Source organism: Antechinus flavipes, chromosome 2 (assembly GCF_016432865.1).
Source record: "Antechinus flavipes isolate AdamAnt ecotype Samford, QLD, Australia chromosome 2, AdamAnt_v2, whole genome shotgun sequence".
Classification (NCBI taxonomy): Eukaryota; Metazoa; Chordata; class Mammalia; order Dasyuromorphia; family Dasyuridae; genus Antechinus; species Antechinus flavipes.
This window is the reverse complement of record NC_067399.1, coordinates 183,422,176-183,437,446: the sequence shown is the minus strand read 5'-3', so window position 1 is coordinate 183,437,446 and position 15,271 is coordinate 183,422,176. Positions and strand designations below refer to the sequence as shown.

Sequence of the window (15,271 nt, the reverse complement as noted above, 5' to 3'; positions counted from 1 at the left end):
AAGAAGTAGGCAAACTGCCAGGAGTTTTGCCAAAGATCTCTTCTTGATTCTGGAGTTCAGAATTTCTACCTTTCTCCTCCTCATCCTGCCACCAAATGAATCTCTGGTCTCTGTCACCCTACCCTCTAAACCTTGCATATGATTATCTTAACCCCAAACACTGAGCCAGCACCAAACAATGAGAAGGGCCATTTTTCCAAACATATACTAATAGAGTAATTGTCTTATAGTAAAGGGGTAATTATTCTTAAGTGCTTGGTTATCTGATTCAAGCACACCTTTTTCAGAGTTTCAGCCCTATACAAATTATATATAAATATAAATATATTTATACACAGATAATCTCATTTAATTTCATTTGGTCCCCTAAATAATACAATGAGTATTATTATTTTCTCATTTTATAGAAAAAATTGAAGCTGAGAGCAGTTATGTGACAGTTACAGAATATCTCAGGAAGGATTTGAACTCATTTCTTCCATACTCTAAATTTAACACTCTATACATGTGCCACTGAGCTGAGAGAAGGATGACTGGAGTACAAAAATCAGTATGACTTGATGGATGGTGGTATTTTCAGTAGAAATAGAAGTACTTATAGAAAAGGTAAGTTTAGGCAAAGAAAATAATCAATGATCATTTTGCATTGTGTTGAAATTCCTACAGAAAATCTACCACTGAAGTACACTGACTATATAATCTTATAAAGGTAAGTTGTTGAGATAATACTAGTTTAGAGATGTTGAATTCCATGGTGCAACTCTTTTATATATATATAATTATAACTTTTTATTGACAGAACCCATGCCTGGGTAATTTTTTACAACATTATCCCTTGCAGTCACTTCTATTCCGACTTTTCCCATCCCTCCCTCCACCCCCTCCCTTAGATGGCAAGCAGTCTTATTCATGTTGAATACGTCACAGTATATCCTAGATACAATATATGTGTGCAGAACCAAACAGCTCTCTTATTGCACAGGAAGAATTGGATTCAGAAGGTAAAAATAACGGGGAAGAAAAACAAAAATGCAGACAGTTTACATTCATTTCCCAGTGTTCTTTCTTTGAGTGTAGCTGCTTCTGTCCATCATTGATCAATTGAACCTGAGTTAGATCTCTTTGTCAAAGATATCCACTTCCATCAGAATACATCCTCCATGGGGCAACTCTTAATAAGAAAGGACACAATGATCATTCAAAGGAACATGTGCCCAAGGAAGCTCTGACTATTTCATGGGGTGCAAATTCTTCTATAATTACTCCCCGTAACAGTTGATGTAGTCTCTAAAAATAGATGTAGAGAGAAATGACAAAAGGATGTAGGAAAAAACTCTGAAAGACATCCCCAGAAAGGAGAGAGAGAGAAAGAGGAAAAAGAGGGAGAAGGAGGAGAAGGAAGAGAAGGAGAAAGAGAAAGAAACGAGAAGAAAAGAAGATGAACAAGATGAGAAGGAAGGAAAAGAAGAGAAAGAAGGCCAGAGGGAGAAAGAGAGACAGAGGGAAGGAGGGAAGTGAAGAGAAAGAATAGTCCAACAAAAAAGCCTGGAAAGAATAGAGAAGAACAATGAGAAAGGGGATGTCAACCAAAAGGAAAGAAAAATAGTCAAAGGGTAAAGCATCATTTTCAACATTAAAAAAAAAAAAAAGAATAGGTCAGAAAGGAAAAGTCTTGAAAAAAGGACCATGAGATTTAGCAATTATGAGAGGGGGAAGATGAGCAATGGTGCAAAAAAAATTAGTTTGTAAGTGACAAAGAAGTAAATGGGATAGAAAGAAGTAAAGACATTAAGTGCTGATGATTATGATTAGGAGTTTGGAAGGGAAAGAGAATGAAGACAGAAGAAAGACAGATGACAGTAAACTAGAGGATATGGCAGAGTTGAGTGAGAATTTACTTATTTCTTTGAGTTTTATGAAGGTTTTATTTCTAACTATGTTAGCATGCAGTAGGGAAAGATTTAGTTTGTAAATACAAATTGAATATGGGATGGAGGGAAGAATTAAGGGAGTAAAATCCTGAAGGAATTAGGAAAGGATAAGAACAGAAAGCACAGTTAGAAGTACTGGACTTGACAACGAAATAGAAGAATATATGAGGTTATAGAAGATGTAAAGAATTTCTGAAATTTGAAATAGCAATGAGACTACATTCTCAGTCAAGTAAGAGACAAGGATAACTTTAAAAAGAGAAGTAAACCATGAGTAAGAAGGATTAATACCAGGAATACAGGACTAGTTCAATATTAGGAAAAATATTAGCATAATTGACTATATCAATAATCAAACTAACAGAAATTATATGATTATCTCAATAAATATAGATAAGGCATTTGACAAAATCTAACATGCATTCATATTAAAAAACACTAGAGAACATAGGAGTAAATTGAGTTTTCCTTAAAATGATTGTCTATCTAAGCCAACAGCAAGCATTTTATGTCATAGGGATAAACTAGAAGCATTCCCAATAAGATCAGGGGTAAAACAAAGTTACCCACTATCACCATTACTATTCAATATTGTATAAGAAATGTTAGTTTTAATAATAAGAGAAGAAAAGGAAATTAAAGGAATTAAAGCAGATAATGAAGAAACTAAATTATCCCTCTTTGTAGATGTGATGATATGCTTAGAGAATTAATTTAAAATAACTACTAGAAACAGTTAATAACTTTAGCAAAGTTGTAGGATACAAAATAAATCCACACAAATCATCAGTATTTCTATGTATTACCCACAAAGTCCAGTAGCAAAGAATACAAAGAGAAATTCTATTTAAAATAATGGTAGATAATATAAAATATTTGGGAGTCTACCTACCAAAAAACAAAAAAAGTCAGAGACCATATGAACACAATTACAAAACACTTTCCACACAAAGTTAGGTCTAAACAATTGGAAAAATATCAAGTGCTTATGGATAGGCTGAGTTAACATAATAAAAATGATGATTCTACTTAAATTAATCTACCAATTCAGTGCCATACCAATCAAACTACCAAGAAATTACTTTACAGAACTAGAAAAAAAATTGTAACAAATTTCACCTGGAAAAACAAAAGGTCAAGAATTTCAATGAAATTACTGAAAAAAAAAAAAAAATGCCAACAAAGGTGGCTATGCTGTACCAGACTTAAAACTATCTTACAAAGCAGAAGTCATCAAAACCATTTGGTACTGGCTAAGAAATAGACTAGTCACTCAGTGGAACAGATTAGCTTCATAAAACCTAATAGTCAATGATTATGGTAATCTAGTGTTTGATAACCCCTCCCTCTCCCCCCCCCAAAAAAAAAAGATTCTGAAATAAGTACTCACTATTTGACAAAAATTGGTGGGAAAATTGGAAAATAATATGGCAGAAACTAAGTATTGATCAACACCTAACATCCTATATCAAGATAAGGTTGAAATGGATTCATGATTTAAACATAAAGAGTGATAGTATAAGCAAATTAGAAAAACAAAGGATAGTTTACCTCTCAGATCTGTGGAGAACGAAGAGATTTGTGGCCAAACAACTGCAATTCAGCATAAAAGGCAAAATGGATAATTTTGATTATATTAAATTAAAAAATTTTAGTACAAATAAAACCAATGCAGAAAAGATTAGAAGGGGAGCAGAACATTGGGGAAAAAAATCTTTATAGCCGAGGATTCTCATAAAGGCGTCATTTCTAAAATATATAGTGAATTGATTTAAATTTATAAGAATACAAGCCATTCTACAATTGATAAATGGTAAAAAGAATATGAACATACAATTTTCAGATGAAGAAATTAAAACCATTTCTATCCATATCAAAATGCTCCAAATCACCACTGATCAGAGAAATGATAATTAAGGCAATTTTGAGGTACTATTACAAATCTCTCAGACTGGTGACAGGAAAAGATGATAAATGTTGGAGGGATGAGGAAAAACTGAGACACTAATACATTGTTGGTGGAATTATGAACCAATCCAACTATTCTGGAGAGCAATTGGAACTATGCCCAAGGGGTTATCAAACTATACATACCTTTTGATTCACCAGTGTCTCTACTGGCCCTGTATCCCAAGGAGATCATTAAAAAAAAAAGGGAAAAGGACCCACATGTGCCAAAAAATGTTTGTAACAGCTATTTTTGTAGTGATAAGGAACTGGAAACTGAGTGAATGTCCATAAGTTAGGGAATGGAGGAATAAGTTATGGTATATGAATGTTATGGAATATTATTGTTCTATAAGAAACTAGCAGCAGGATGATTTCAGAAAGGTATGAAGAAACTAATATGAACTGATGCTAAGTGAAGTGAGTAGAACCAAGAGAACATTATACATAGCAACAACATTATGTGATGATCAATTCTAATGGACATAGCTCTTTTCAACAGAGAGGTGATTTAGACCAATTCCAATTCCAGAGAGACATCTGCATCCAAAACAAGGATTGTCGGGGCTGAATATGGATCATAAGATTTTTTTTTCTTTTTTGTTGTTTGCTTTTTGGTTTTTTCCCATTTTTTTTTCCTTTTTGATCTGATTTTTCTTATGCAGAATGATAAATTGTCAAAACATGCATAGAAGGATTGTACATGTTTAAGATATATTGGATTGCTTGCTGTCTAGAGAAGGGTGTGAGGGACAGGAGGGAGAAAAATTTGGAACACAAGGTTTTGTAAGGGTGAATGTTGAAAACTATCTTTGCATGAATTTTGAAAATAAAAAAGTTATTACTTAAAAAATGAAAAAAAAGGTATAAAAAAAGGAATTTGTGAGAAAAAAGGTTTAGAATATTTACTGAGGTTCATTGGAGGATATTTTTCTATCCTAGATAAAAAAATTGGTTTTGAAATAAGAAAGACCTAGGTTTGAGTCCTATCTCTGATGAATAAATTGGCCAAGATTTAAGAATTCTGGCCTCCAGCATATCCTATGAGACTTGTAGAAAAGTTGCCAATCTGTACTTGTAGAGGGAGTCACATCGTTAAGAGTTGTGCACACTGATAAAAAAAAAAAAAAACAGCCCTGATAAAAAAGAAAGAAAGAAAGAGGGTGAGAAAGGGAAAGTGGGAAGGAGGGAGGGAAGAAGGAAAGGATGGAGGGAGGAAGGAAGGAAGATAGGGAGGGAGGGAGGGAAGGAAGAAGGAAGGGAGGAAGAAGGAAAGAAAGACAGAAAGAAGGAAAGAGAGAAAGAAAGAAAAAGAGAGAGAGAGAAAGAAAGAAGGAAGGAAGGAAGGAAGAAGGAAAGAGAGAAAGAAAGAAGGAAGGAAGGAAGAAGGGAAGGATGAAGGAAAGAAAGAAAGAAAGAAAGAAAGAGAGGGAGGGAAGGAAGGAAGGAAGAAGGAAAGAAAGAAAGACAGAAAGAAGGAAAGAGAGAAAGAAAGAAAGAAAGAAAGAAAGAAAGAAAGAAAGAAAGAAAGAGAGAGAAAGAAAGAAAGAAGTGAGGAAGGAAGGAAGAAGGAAAGAAAGACAGAAAGAAGGAAAGACAGAAAGAAGGAAGGAAGGAAGAAAGGAAAGAAGAAGGAAAGAAAGAAAGAAGAAAAGAAAGGAGAGAAAGAAAGAAAGAAAAAAGAAAGAAAGAAAGAAGGAGGGAGGGAAGGAGAGAGGGAAGGAAGGAGGGAAGGAGGGAGAGAGGAAGGAAGGAAGAAAGGAAAGAAGAAAGAAAGAAAGAAAGAGAGGAAAAATTATGTCATCTGATATATGTTGCCATTGACAGTAACAGAAATATATTCCTAAATTCAGAAATGTACCAATTGGATCTCTTTACCATCAAAATTTCCTTACTCTCTTCCTTTGACTTCACCTTTTCTTTCTTTCCTTCAGTGCCCTCAAAGTTTTGTGCCATATTTAAATATTTCACTCTAACACTCTCCAGAACATCATTAACACTTCTTTTCAAGTATGTTGCCAGAACTGGAAGCAAAGAAAAGTATGGAAGAATTGGCACACTACAGACATGAGTGATGAAATGGAAAATTATGGCATAAATATCCTTCCATCAGCTTCAAATGCTTCTGGAAACTGGGCCAGATGTAGAAAGTTGATGACAGTGGTATTTACAAGAGTAGAAGCAAACAGATGGACAGCTACAAAAAGGACGCATGCTTTCCAACATACAAAACTACCAAAAGGGAAGATATAGTGTTTTCAGTGTATGAAAATCCAGCTGACAAGTATCTCTTGATGGCTCTAAATCTCCAGGGTTAGCATTTGAAGCAAATCGCAGCCCAAGGAGAAAAGAATCTGTCAGTCTGAAACAAACAAATAAATAAACAAAAGCTATGGAAAGAGAATTGACCCAGTAAGGTCAGAAGATAAATCACTAAACCATTTGAAACTTGGAATAAATGGCACTGACGTGGTAAATAATTCACTAGTGAGCATTTAATTGGAGGTGAATTTAATGCTGAAGTGAATCAGTACAATATGATTGGTTTCAACTACATTCATGACATCAAATTGTTAGAGCTGGAATGAGAGTATACAATAAAAAGAATTCTGTCCAGAACTCTTACCTTTCTCATCTCTGCCTTCTGGCTTCCTTCAAGTATTCAATAATATCTCATCTTCTTTACATGAAGTTTTGCCCTATTTTACTTAATTTTATTGCTCTCGCACTGAGAGTATCCCCAATATATCCTGTTTGTATTTTGTATAAATGAAGTTGTTTGGATGTTTTTTTTTCCCAATGATGAGATAAGCAACTTGATACCAGACATGGGGTTGTTCTGTTTTGGGATTTGGGAACATTTCTTTGTATCCTCAGAACCTAATACAGTGTATGACACATTAGTAGTAGTTGTTCAGACATTTCATTCATATCCTACTTTTTAACCAACCCCCATTTGGGGTTTTCTTGACAAAGATACTGAAGTGGTTTGCCATGTCGTTCTCCATCTTATTTTACAAAGGCGGAAACTGAAGCAAACAGGGGGAAAGGATTTGCCCAGTGCTACACAACTAATGAATATCTGAGGATGAGTTCAAATACACAAAGTTATGTCCTCCTGATTTCAGGCCAAGTCTTCTATCCATGACCCCACTTAGATGATCCTGACATTACAGACTGACTTTAAAGAAGCAGATACCAAGGTTCTGAGAAGACAGTGATTTAATAGAATGTCTATCAGAGAGGTACAGGCATGGAGCTAATTAGAAACAGAGCCAGTATTAGAAATGAGGCTTTCTAACTTCTTATCTACTTAATACTTATCATGTCTGATTTTAAAGAAGGCTCATGTGTTCAAAGGTTGGGAGAAAAAATACAAGCAAATTACAATCGATTAGCAAACATTTATCAGTTGCCTTATATTTATCAGGCTCTGTGCTATAGCTAGGAACATAAATACAAAGAATGAAATAACCTCAACATTTGAAAAAATTTATAGTCAGTCCATTAAGCTCCATTTATTTTTTAATATTTGTTCATATTATAATTTATTCAATGTAAAACAAATGTTATATGAAGTCTTTCATTCTTTCATTCTACATTACTCTCATTCTCAGAAAAGGATTTCTGGAGGTGGAGACAAGATGGTGAAGTAAAGCCAAGGATTGCTCAAGCTCTCGCAGTTTCCCTTGAAAATTATATGAAACCGAGATTATGAACAGAGACTAATGGAATGAAACTATTCTCCAGCTCAAGATAGACTCAAAAAACTTCAAGAAAGGTCAGTCTCACAGGATGAAAAGGGTGTCTAGCACAGACAGACAGACCCAGAGGGTCTTAATCACAGCAAAGCACCAACTAAGACCCTCAGTCTTGGCTCAATAGAAGAGCATATCAATCGGTAGCTTCCAGTCCCAGGTCAGAGGGCAAACTCTGAAAAACCAGACTGTTTCCTGAAAAGAACAGGCAAAGTTACCACTTACAAACACAAAGGACCCCTATGCTCAAAGCCAAGATTCAGAGCTGCAAAGGAAGCTTGACACTGTGCCCCATTTATCCCAGAAGTTTTTTTTTTTTTTTAACTCAACCATAACAGTAAAAACAAAAGAGAAAACACCAAAAGAAAAAAAAAAAATGAGCAAGAAACAGAAAAGAACCTTGACCATAGGAAGCTACTATGATGACTGGGAAGACCAAAACACAAATTCAGACAAGGACAAAATGTCCACAGAGGAAATCTCAAAGGGGTCTCAAGCCTCAACAGACTTCTTGGGAGTGCCCATAAAATACTTTAAAAGGCAAATAAATAATTTTTGACTTTAAGAGGGAAAAACTCCATCATTCAGTTGGATATAGAAATTTATCTAACCCTATAGAGAAGTAAGAGAAAGAGGAAAGAAAAGGGAGGGACAGGATAGAAGGGATGGTGAAAACATTAGAAAAAAAAAGGTAAGAAGAAGAAATGAGAAGTATCAAAACAAAGTCAACATCTTGGAAAAGGAAGGAAAAAATTGACTGAAAAAAAAAAAAACTTTAAAAAATACAATTGGTCAAACGCAAAAAAAAAAAAAAATCCACTGAACACTTTCAAAAGTAGATATAACAAAATGGAAAAGAGGTACAAAAGTTAACTGAAGAAAATCACACATTAAAAACTAGAATGGGGCAAATAGAAGCTAATGACTTTCTGAGACAGCAAGAAGCAATCAAAGAAACTAAAAAGAATGAAAAACATAGAAGAAAATGTGAAATATCTCGTTGACAAAACAGCCGACCTGGAAAATAGATGCAGAAAATAAAAAAATTTAAAAATAATAGTCTATGTGAAAGCCATGACCAAAAAAAAAAAAAAAAAAAAAAAAAAGCCTAGACAGCATTCTTCAAGAAATCATTAAGAAAAACTGCTTCAATATTCTAGACACAGAGTGGGAAATACTCATTTAAAGAGTCCATTGATCACCTCTAGAAAGAGATCCCATAAGGAAAACCCTATGGAACATTGTTGTGAAACTCCAGAAGTAAAATCTCAAGGAAAAAATACTGCAATCTGGCAGACAAAAATAATTTAAATATCAAGGAGAAACAGTCAGGATTACCCAGAGTGTGGCAGCTTCTACAGTAAAGGATTGGAGGATCTGGAATACCATATTCCAGAAGACAAAGAACATGGGGTTGCAAACAAGAACTAACAACCCAGTGAGATGCAGCATCATCTTTCAGGAATGGACTTTATTTATTTATTTATTTGTTTGTTTATTTGTTTGTTTGTTTGTTTGTTTACTTTTCAGCAATGGATTTTCAATGAAGTAAGAGACTTTCAATTATTTCTATTGGGGGAAAAAAAAAACAGAACTAAGCAGAAAATTTAATCTACAAACACATGATTCAAGAGAAGAATAGAAAAGCAAACAGGGGTAAGATATATCTATATATTTTTTAAAGGTTAAACTGTTTACATCCCTAGATGGGAAAATGCTATCTGTAAGTCTTGAGAATTGTATTTGTTACTGGGGCAGACAGAGGGGGACAAAGGGTGTGGTTGTGAATGGACTTTATGTGACAATAAAGTAAAAGATATTTAAAGGATAGAAAAAAGTTCTATACTGGAAAAAGAAGAAAGAGAAGGTATAATGGGACAAATTAGGAAGAAGAGATACAAAAAGCCTATTACAATCCAAGGAAAGAAGGGAGTGGATAAGCATTGTCTGAAGTTCTGTCTCATCAGTTTTGACTCTAAGAGGGAAAAACTCCATCATTCAGTTGGATATAGAAATTTATCTAACCCTATAGGGAAGTAAGAGAAAGAAGAAAGAAAAGGGAGGGACAGGATAGAAGGGAGGGTAAAAACATTAGAAAAAAGGTAAGAGAAGGAGGGAAGATGTGATAAGAGCATAAGGTAGTGGGTGGGATGGGTTAAAAAAAAAACACTGCTAAGGAAGCTGCTCACATAAACACAGAATAGTCTTGGAGCAAGGGTACTAAATTTTGTGTGTTTGTGTGGAGAGAGGGATTTGGTGGAAGGACCCATTTGGCTATCTGGTAAAACCTATTGATCTCTTCTCAGAATAATGTTTTTAAGTTCACAAAATAAAGCACAAAGGATTACAAAGGAAACAAAAAAAATTAGATAACCTGATTCCTTTTCTTAATTCTCTTTTGTAAATTATTTCCATTTCTAGTTTCATTACTTAGTCTTTTAAAAGATTTCTCTTTTAAGTTCTTCCCTTCTTCTGATTCCTGATTTTTACCAGATTTCTTCGGTTCATTTGTGGAACTCATTTTATTATCAGAACTTATTACCATAGAATCTAGTAAGATTCTAATGTCAGAGGAACTTGTTGAGGGCTCCACTGAGGAAGTACTTACATCACCATATGGATCTGTAATATTATCTTTACCCTCATCATCCTCATCAAAAATCATTTCATCTGAGTTAATGGAAGAAAATAGGACAGAGTTCTTCTCCTGATCCATTACTGTCCACTTCCTAAAGATAATCTCCATGCAATGAATTTTCTACTATCACCTACTGAATTATATTATTATCAGTGGGGCCAAACTGGGCACAAATTTAGTGGTCTCAAGACAGATCCTAAGAATTAGCACCATGTGCTTTTGGGGTTTGCTAGGATCAGACCATGAGGTAATGGTTCATTTCTTCCAATACCTCTTTCATTGCTTTTCCTGCTGCACTATAATCCCACTTTGCATGGAAGCCATTATTTTATGACATATTCCAAAAGCCTCCTCAGACATTTACAAGACTATTAGTAACCTTTAGAACAGTGAGCCACTCAAGATCATATTCCAAATAGCTAAGTGCATTTAAGTGATGCTCTACTTCTTTTATCTGTAGAAAGTCTTTTTATGGCAAACATTTGTCTAATGCTAAAAATATGATTATTTTTCATAGTTGTCCATCATTGGCCTGATGTTTCATGAAAGGTACAAACTTCACGTGACAGTGTACAGAGAACCTACAAGAAGATTTCAAATGATGTAAAAGCTCTGAAGCAATAGGACTTCCTAATGTGTTGTTCTCTACTTCTTGTCAAAAGAAGGATTTTTGTCTGATTGCCATTATGATATATTCTTCTTGGCCAGTCATGAGACAAGAAAGTATTGATAGGATGTTTCAGCTTTTAATTCAAAGACTTCAATATTTCTCACTGGGCATGCACTTCTTACTAAGTTTTGATCATAAGGAGAGTACTCATGATGTTTTTTGCCGTACTCATGAAATTTGAAAATACCAGGGATTTCACCAATTCTTACACCACTGGAATTTAACCACTCCAACCTATTCTGGATAATATACAATGGGGCTACCAAAAGGTAGTTCTTGCAAGTGATTAGAGGCTTCATGATTTCCTACAATGAAGACTATGAGAAAAAGAGCTTTCTTCTCACCAGAGTAATACCTGTAGAAAGTCTGCATGTGCCAGTACTTAGAGTGCACCACCAGGGGGATGGGCTTCATTTCATACCACCTGGAACTTGCTGCAGCAAAACAGCAAGCCAGCAGTGGCCCTGCCCAGTTACTCAGCCAACTCTAGCATTTTGTATATCCTTATCCAGCTCTTCATGAAGCAGCAGGTCATGGCCATCCACCTCCTACTAGTCCGAAACAGCAATTTCTACCCTCTCATCCACCCACCAGCCACCTGTCAGCAACCTCCATTACAACACTAGAGGAGAAGCTCCTACCAGATGTCCATCCTACCCCAGGTGTCCAGACAGCAGCAGGGAGACTACTGCCTTCCTCTAGCTCCTGTCAAACTCACAACCCTTCACTTTATTTTTTTTTTTAAAAAGCAAACTAGTAATTGTAAAAACTGGTATCTGGTGCCTTATGTGTTTACAAAAGATTTTACATATCACAGATTATTTTTATTTAAAGACTGAAGTCCTATAAATCCTATAAATCTTTAAAAGGGGGGAGTATGAGAAGTAAGAATCTTCTATCTATGAAAATAAACACTGATCATAAATCTAGAGCTGCAAGGGACCTAAGAATCCAACCCAATAATTTTCTAGGTAAGGTAAATTAGGCCCAGGAAAGCTAATGAATTTACTCAAGGTCAATGTTCTTTCAACTTAGGGGAAAAAAAGAAGAAGCAATATCTTAGCCTCTGCCCCCAGATAAATTAGGCTAGGTTTATTTGTTTTGATTAAAAAAAAAATTGTAATTGAGATCATCCTCCAGATTTGATTGGTTCATTGGACTAAATACTCAAACTATTGACTTTATTTTCCTGTTGTCTGAATACCAAAAAAATAAAAAATAAAAAAATTACCAAGTACCTTCCTTGATGTTAGGCTGTAGATCAACATGGTCAAAAGAGCTTTGTATAGATCTGTACTTCACTTTGAGGAGCCTTTACAATGCATATTCTTGTTGAATATTCTTGTTATTACTACATAAATATCCTTTTGTTAAGTGTTGAAGGAAAAGGATCATTTGGGAGGAGGATGGGAAACTGGGGAATCATGGGAATCCAAGGAGTGATTATACAAAAAAGAACAAAAGGTAGCATTCATTTATTTAACATTTGTTAAAAGTAGCAAGAAAAGTGGGAGAAAAAACATGTAACTAAAAAAGAAAGAGGGAGAGGTGTTTCATGTGTAGGTAGAGAAGCAAAAAATGGATGCACAAAACCCATCTACTCTCACTAAGCAGAACTAAAAGTTCAGATTTAAAATGAACATCTGCTCTTAATGTGGAAAGACGATAAAAAATAAAAAAAATGGTGCCAGAACTAAGAAAAATGTCCTTTTAGAATGATAATATTTCCCCTACAAGTGCCAATTTAAAAAGCTTAGTTATGAGTTTTTAAGAGTAAATGTCATGTCATGTCTAAAAATATCTGAGTTACTTCAATAGGGTACAGTGAAATACATGACCAAATGGGAACTATATCTTAGATACTTATCCCCCCAAAAGTAAATAAATAAATAAAGGTTGAATAATTTCAAGGACCTGATGCTTTATGAATGGAAAGAATGGAGTATTACAGTCTATTTGAAAAATTAATAGTCCAAATCTTCAAAAAAGCAATGGAAATCTCATAGAGAATTTTATTTAGCATACTATGCAATTTAAATATGTATATTATTTAGAATGTAATGCAATTAAGGAGAGGGTAAAAGATATTAATAACAATATAAAATTGGAAAAGGAAGTAGGATGACTTATCAAAAATGAGGGTGAATTGATGCATAGCTTTCCTGCTGTGTTGACTTATTTGAAATTTCATGAGGGTGAGAGGAAGACCTCCAGGACGCTGTAATCCTTGTCAAGGATTTGTGAGAAGACACGAATTAAAGTCACACCAATTTAAAAATCCATATCACTAGAGGTAATGCTCATTACTAGACTATAATAGATAATTCCACATATTGAAAGATGTAATTTCAGTAAATTAGTGACTTGAAAAATTCTCTATCTAAATAATTTTTGTTTAAGCCCAAAGTAATTGTGATTAAGAAAGGAATTACTACTCTGAAGAATTTTAAAGATCAAATCCAATCCATTTATTTTACATTAAGTACTCTGAAAGAACAGAGGACAAATTTTAGTAGGGTATCTTTAAGTAATGTTGACTTTTTTTTTTTCTCTATAGGGCAAACACTGGGTAGTGTATTTGCAATTTTCCCTTATGTTCTAAGCAATTAAGACAGAAGAGGACACCAGAGAGGATGTCCTAATTGATCTTTTAGGAATCTGATTCCATGTTCTACACATAGAAACTTTGATTTCAATAGATTTCATTACATTAACATTTATAAATGTTTATATATATATGTACATACATATATATATATCACTTACAATATGTAATACACACTGGACAGTAATACAGACACAACTTTTTTTTTTACAAAAAAATCACATGTAGTCTTTTCTCTCATTCCAATCAGGTGAAAGCCTAAAAAGGGTGATAACATATCAGAAAGAGAATGTGCATTTCTTGAAATGAAAAATTTATACCGTATATACGCGAGTATAAGCCAACCCGAATATAAGCCCAGGCCCCTAATTTTAACCCAAAAATCTGGGAAGACTTATTATATCAGTAGGTTTAGGTAGCGCACCGGTGCCCGCAGAGGAGGACAGCGGGTGCTGGTATACGTATGTAGAGCAGTTGCCAGCATTAGTATACAGTCCGTTTACCAACTATGATACTACAGGAATAGCCGCATCATCATAGCAACAGCCGGCCCTGTAGTATCACAGTCGGCACTTGAGCTGTATACTACACAGCAGGGGGGCATTCAAAGGGATATTTACACAAGTTTTATCTAGTGACTCGAGTATAAGCCGAGGAGGGGATTTTCTGCCCAAAAATTGGGCAGAAAAATTCGGCTTATGCTCGAGTATATACGGTACTTTCATTTTGATTACATATCACTTCCTAAAGCTTATTTCAAGTATAAAATACAAATTAGAGATGAACTAATATGCATACAAATAAGATAAATGAAAAGCTGAGAAACCAGATTTCATAAGACATTGAAAAAGTAATAAAACTAATAAAGATTAGATCTGTACCAGCCTAGGCCTCTTAACAAAATGAATTCAAAAGGAGAGTTCCTTTTCCAAAATTTAAAATATATAACTTTTACTATCTAATCATCACAAAAATAAACTTTTTGAATTCACCAGGCAAGAAAACATCACTTCAAAAACTGATTTTTATTACTTAGCATTTAGAATTTTTGAAGTGCTTGATAACATTCTAAAGTGTACCCCCCAAAGACAGTTTGTAAAAAGTGTCTAAAGAATTTTTAAAAGTCCTCTGAAATAAACTGGGAAAACATTTTTACATTCAAGGATTCTGATAAAGACCTCATTTCTAAAATATATAGAGAACTGACTCAAATTTATAAGAATTCAAGCAATGAACCAATTGATAAATAGACAAAGGATAGGAGCAGACAATTTTCAGATGAAGAAATTGAAACCATTTCTAGTCATATGAAAAAGTGCTCTGCTCAAAGAAATGCAAATTAAGACAACTCTGAAAAATGACAAGAAAAGATAATGGCAAATGTTGGAAGGGATGTGGGAAAACTGGGACACTAATACATTATTGGTGGAGTTATGAACTGATGTAACTATTCTGGAAAGCAATTTGGAACTATGCCCAAAGAGCTCTCAAAATGTGCATACTCTTTGAACCACCAGTGTTTCTATTAGGCTTATAGTCCAAAAAGATCTTAAAGGAGGAAGAGGAAGCTACATATGTAAAAATGTTTGTGACAGCTCTTTTTATAGTGGCAAGAAAATGGAAACTGAGTGTATGCCCATTATTTGGAGAATGGCTGAATAAGTTATGGTATATGAATGTTATAGAATATTATTGTTCTATAAGAAACACTCAGCAATATGA

The 15,271-nt window shown here is 34.4% G+C and overlaps 1 protein-coding gene and 1 pseudogene across 1 annotated transcript in view; both read right to left on the bottom strand.

Annotated features, from left to right (window-relative positions):
• The window catches only part of CSMD1 (CUB and Sushi multiple domains 1), a 2,716,069-nt gene that overhangs the window by 206,791 nt on the left and 2,494,007 nt on the right, over positions 1-15,271 (bottom strand). The gene's annotated exons all lie outside the window — the stretch shown is intronic.
• LOC127552275 (lariat debranching enzyme-like) lies at positions 10,002-11,358 on the bottom strand (annotated as a pseudogene).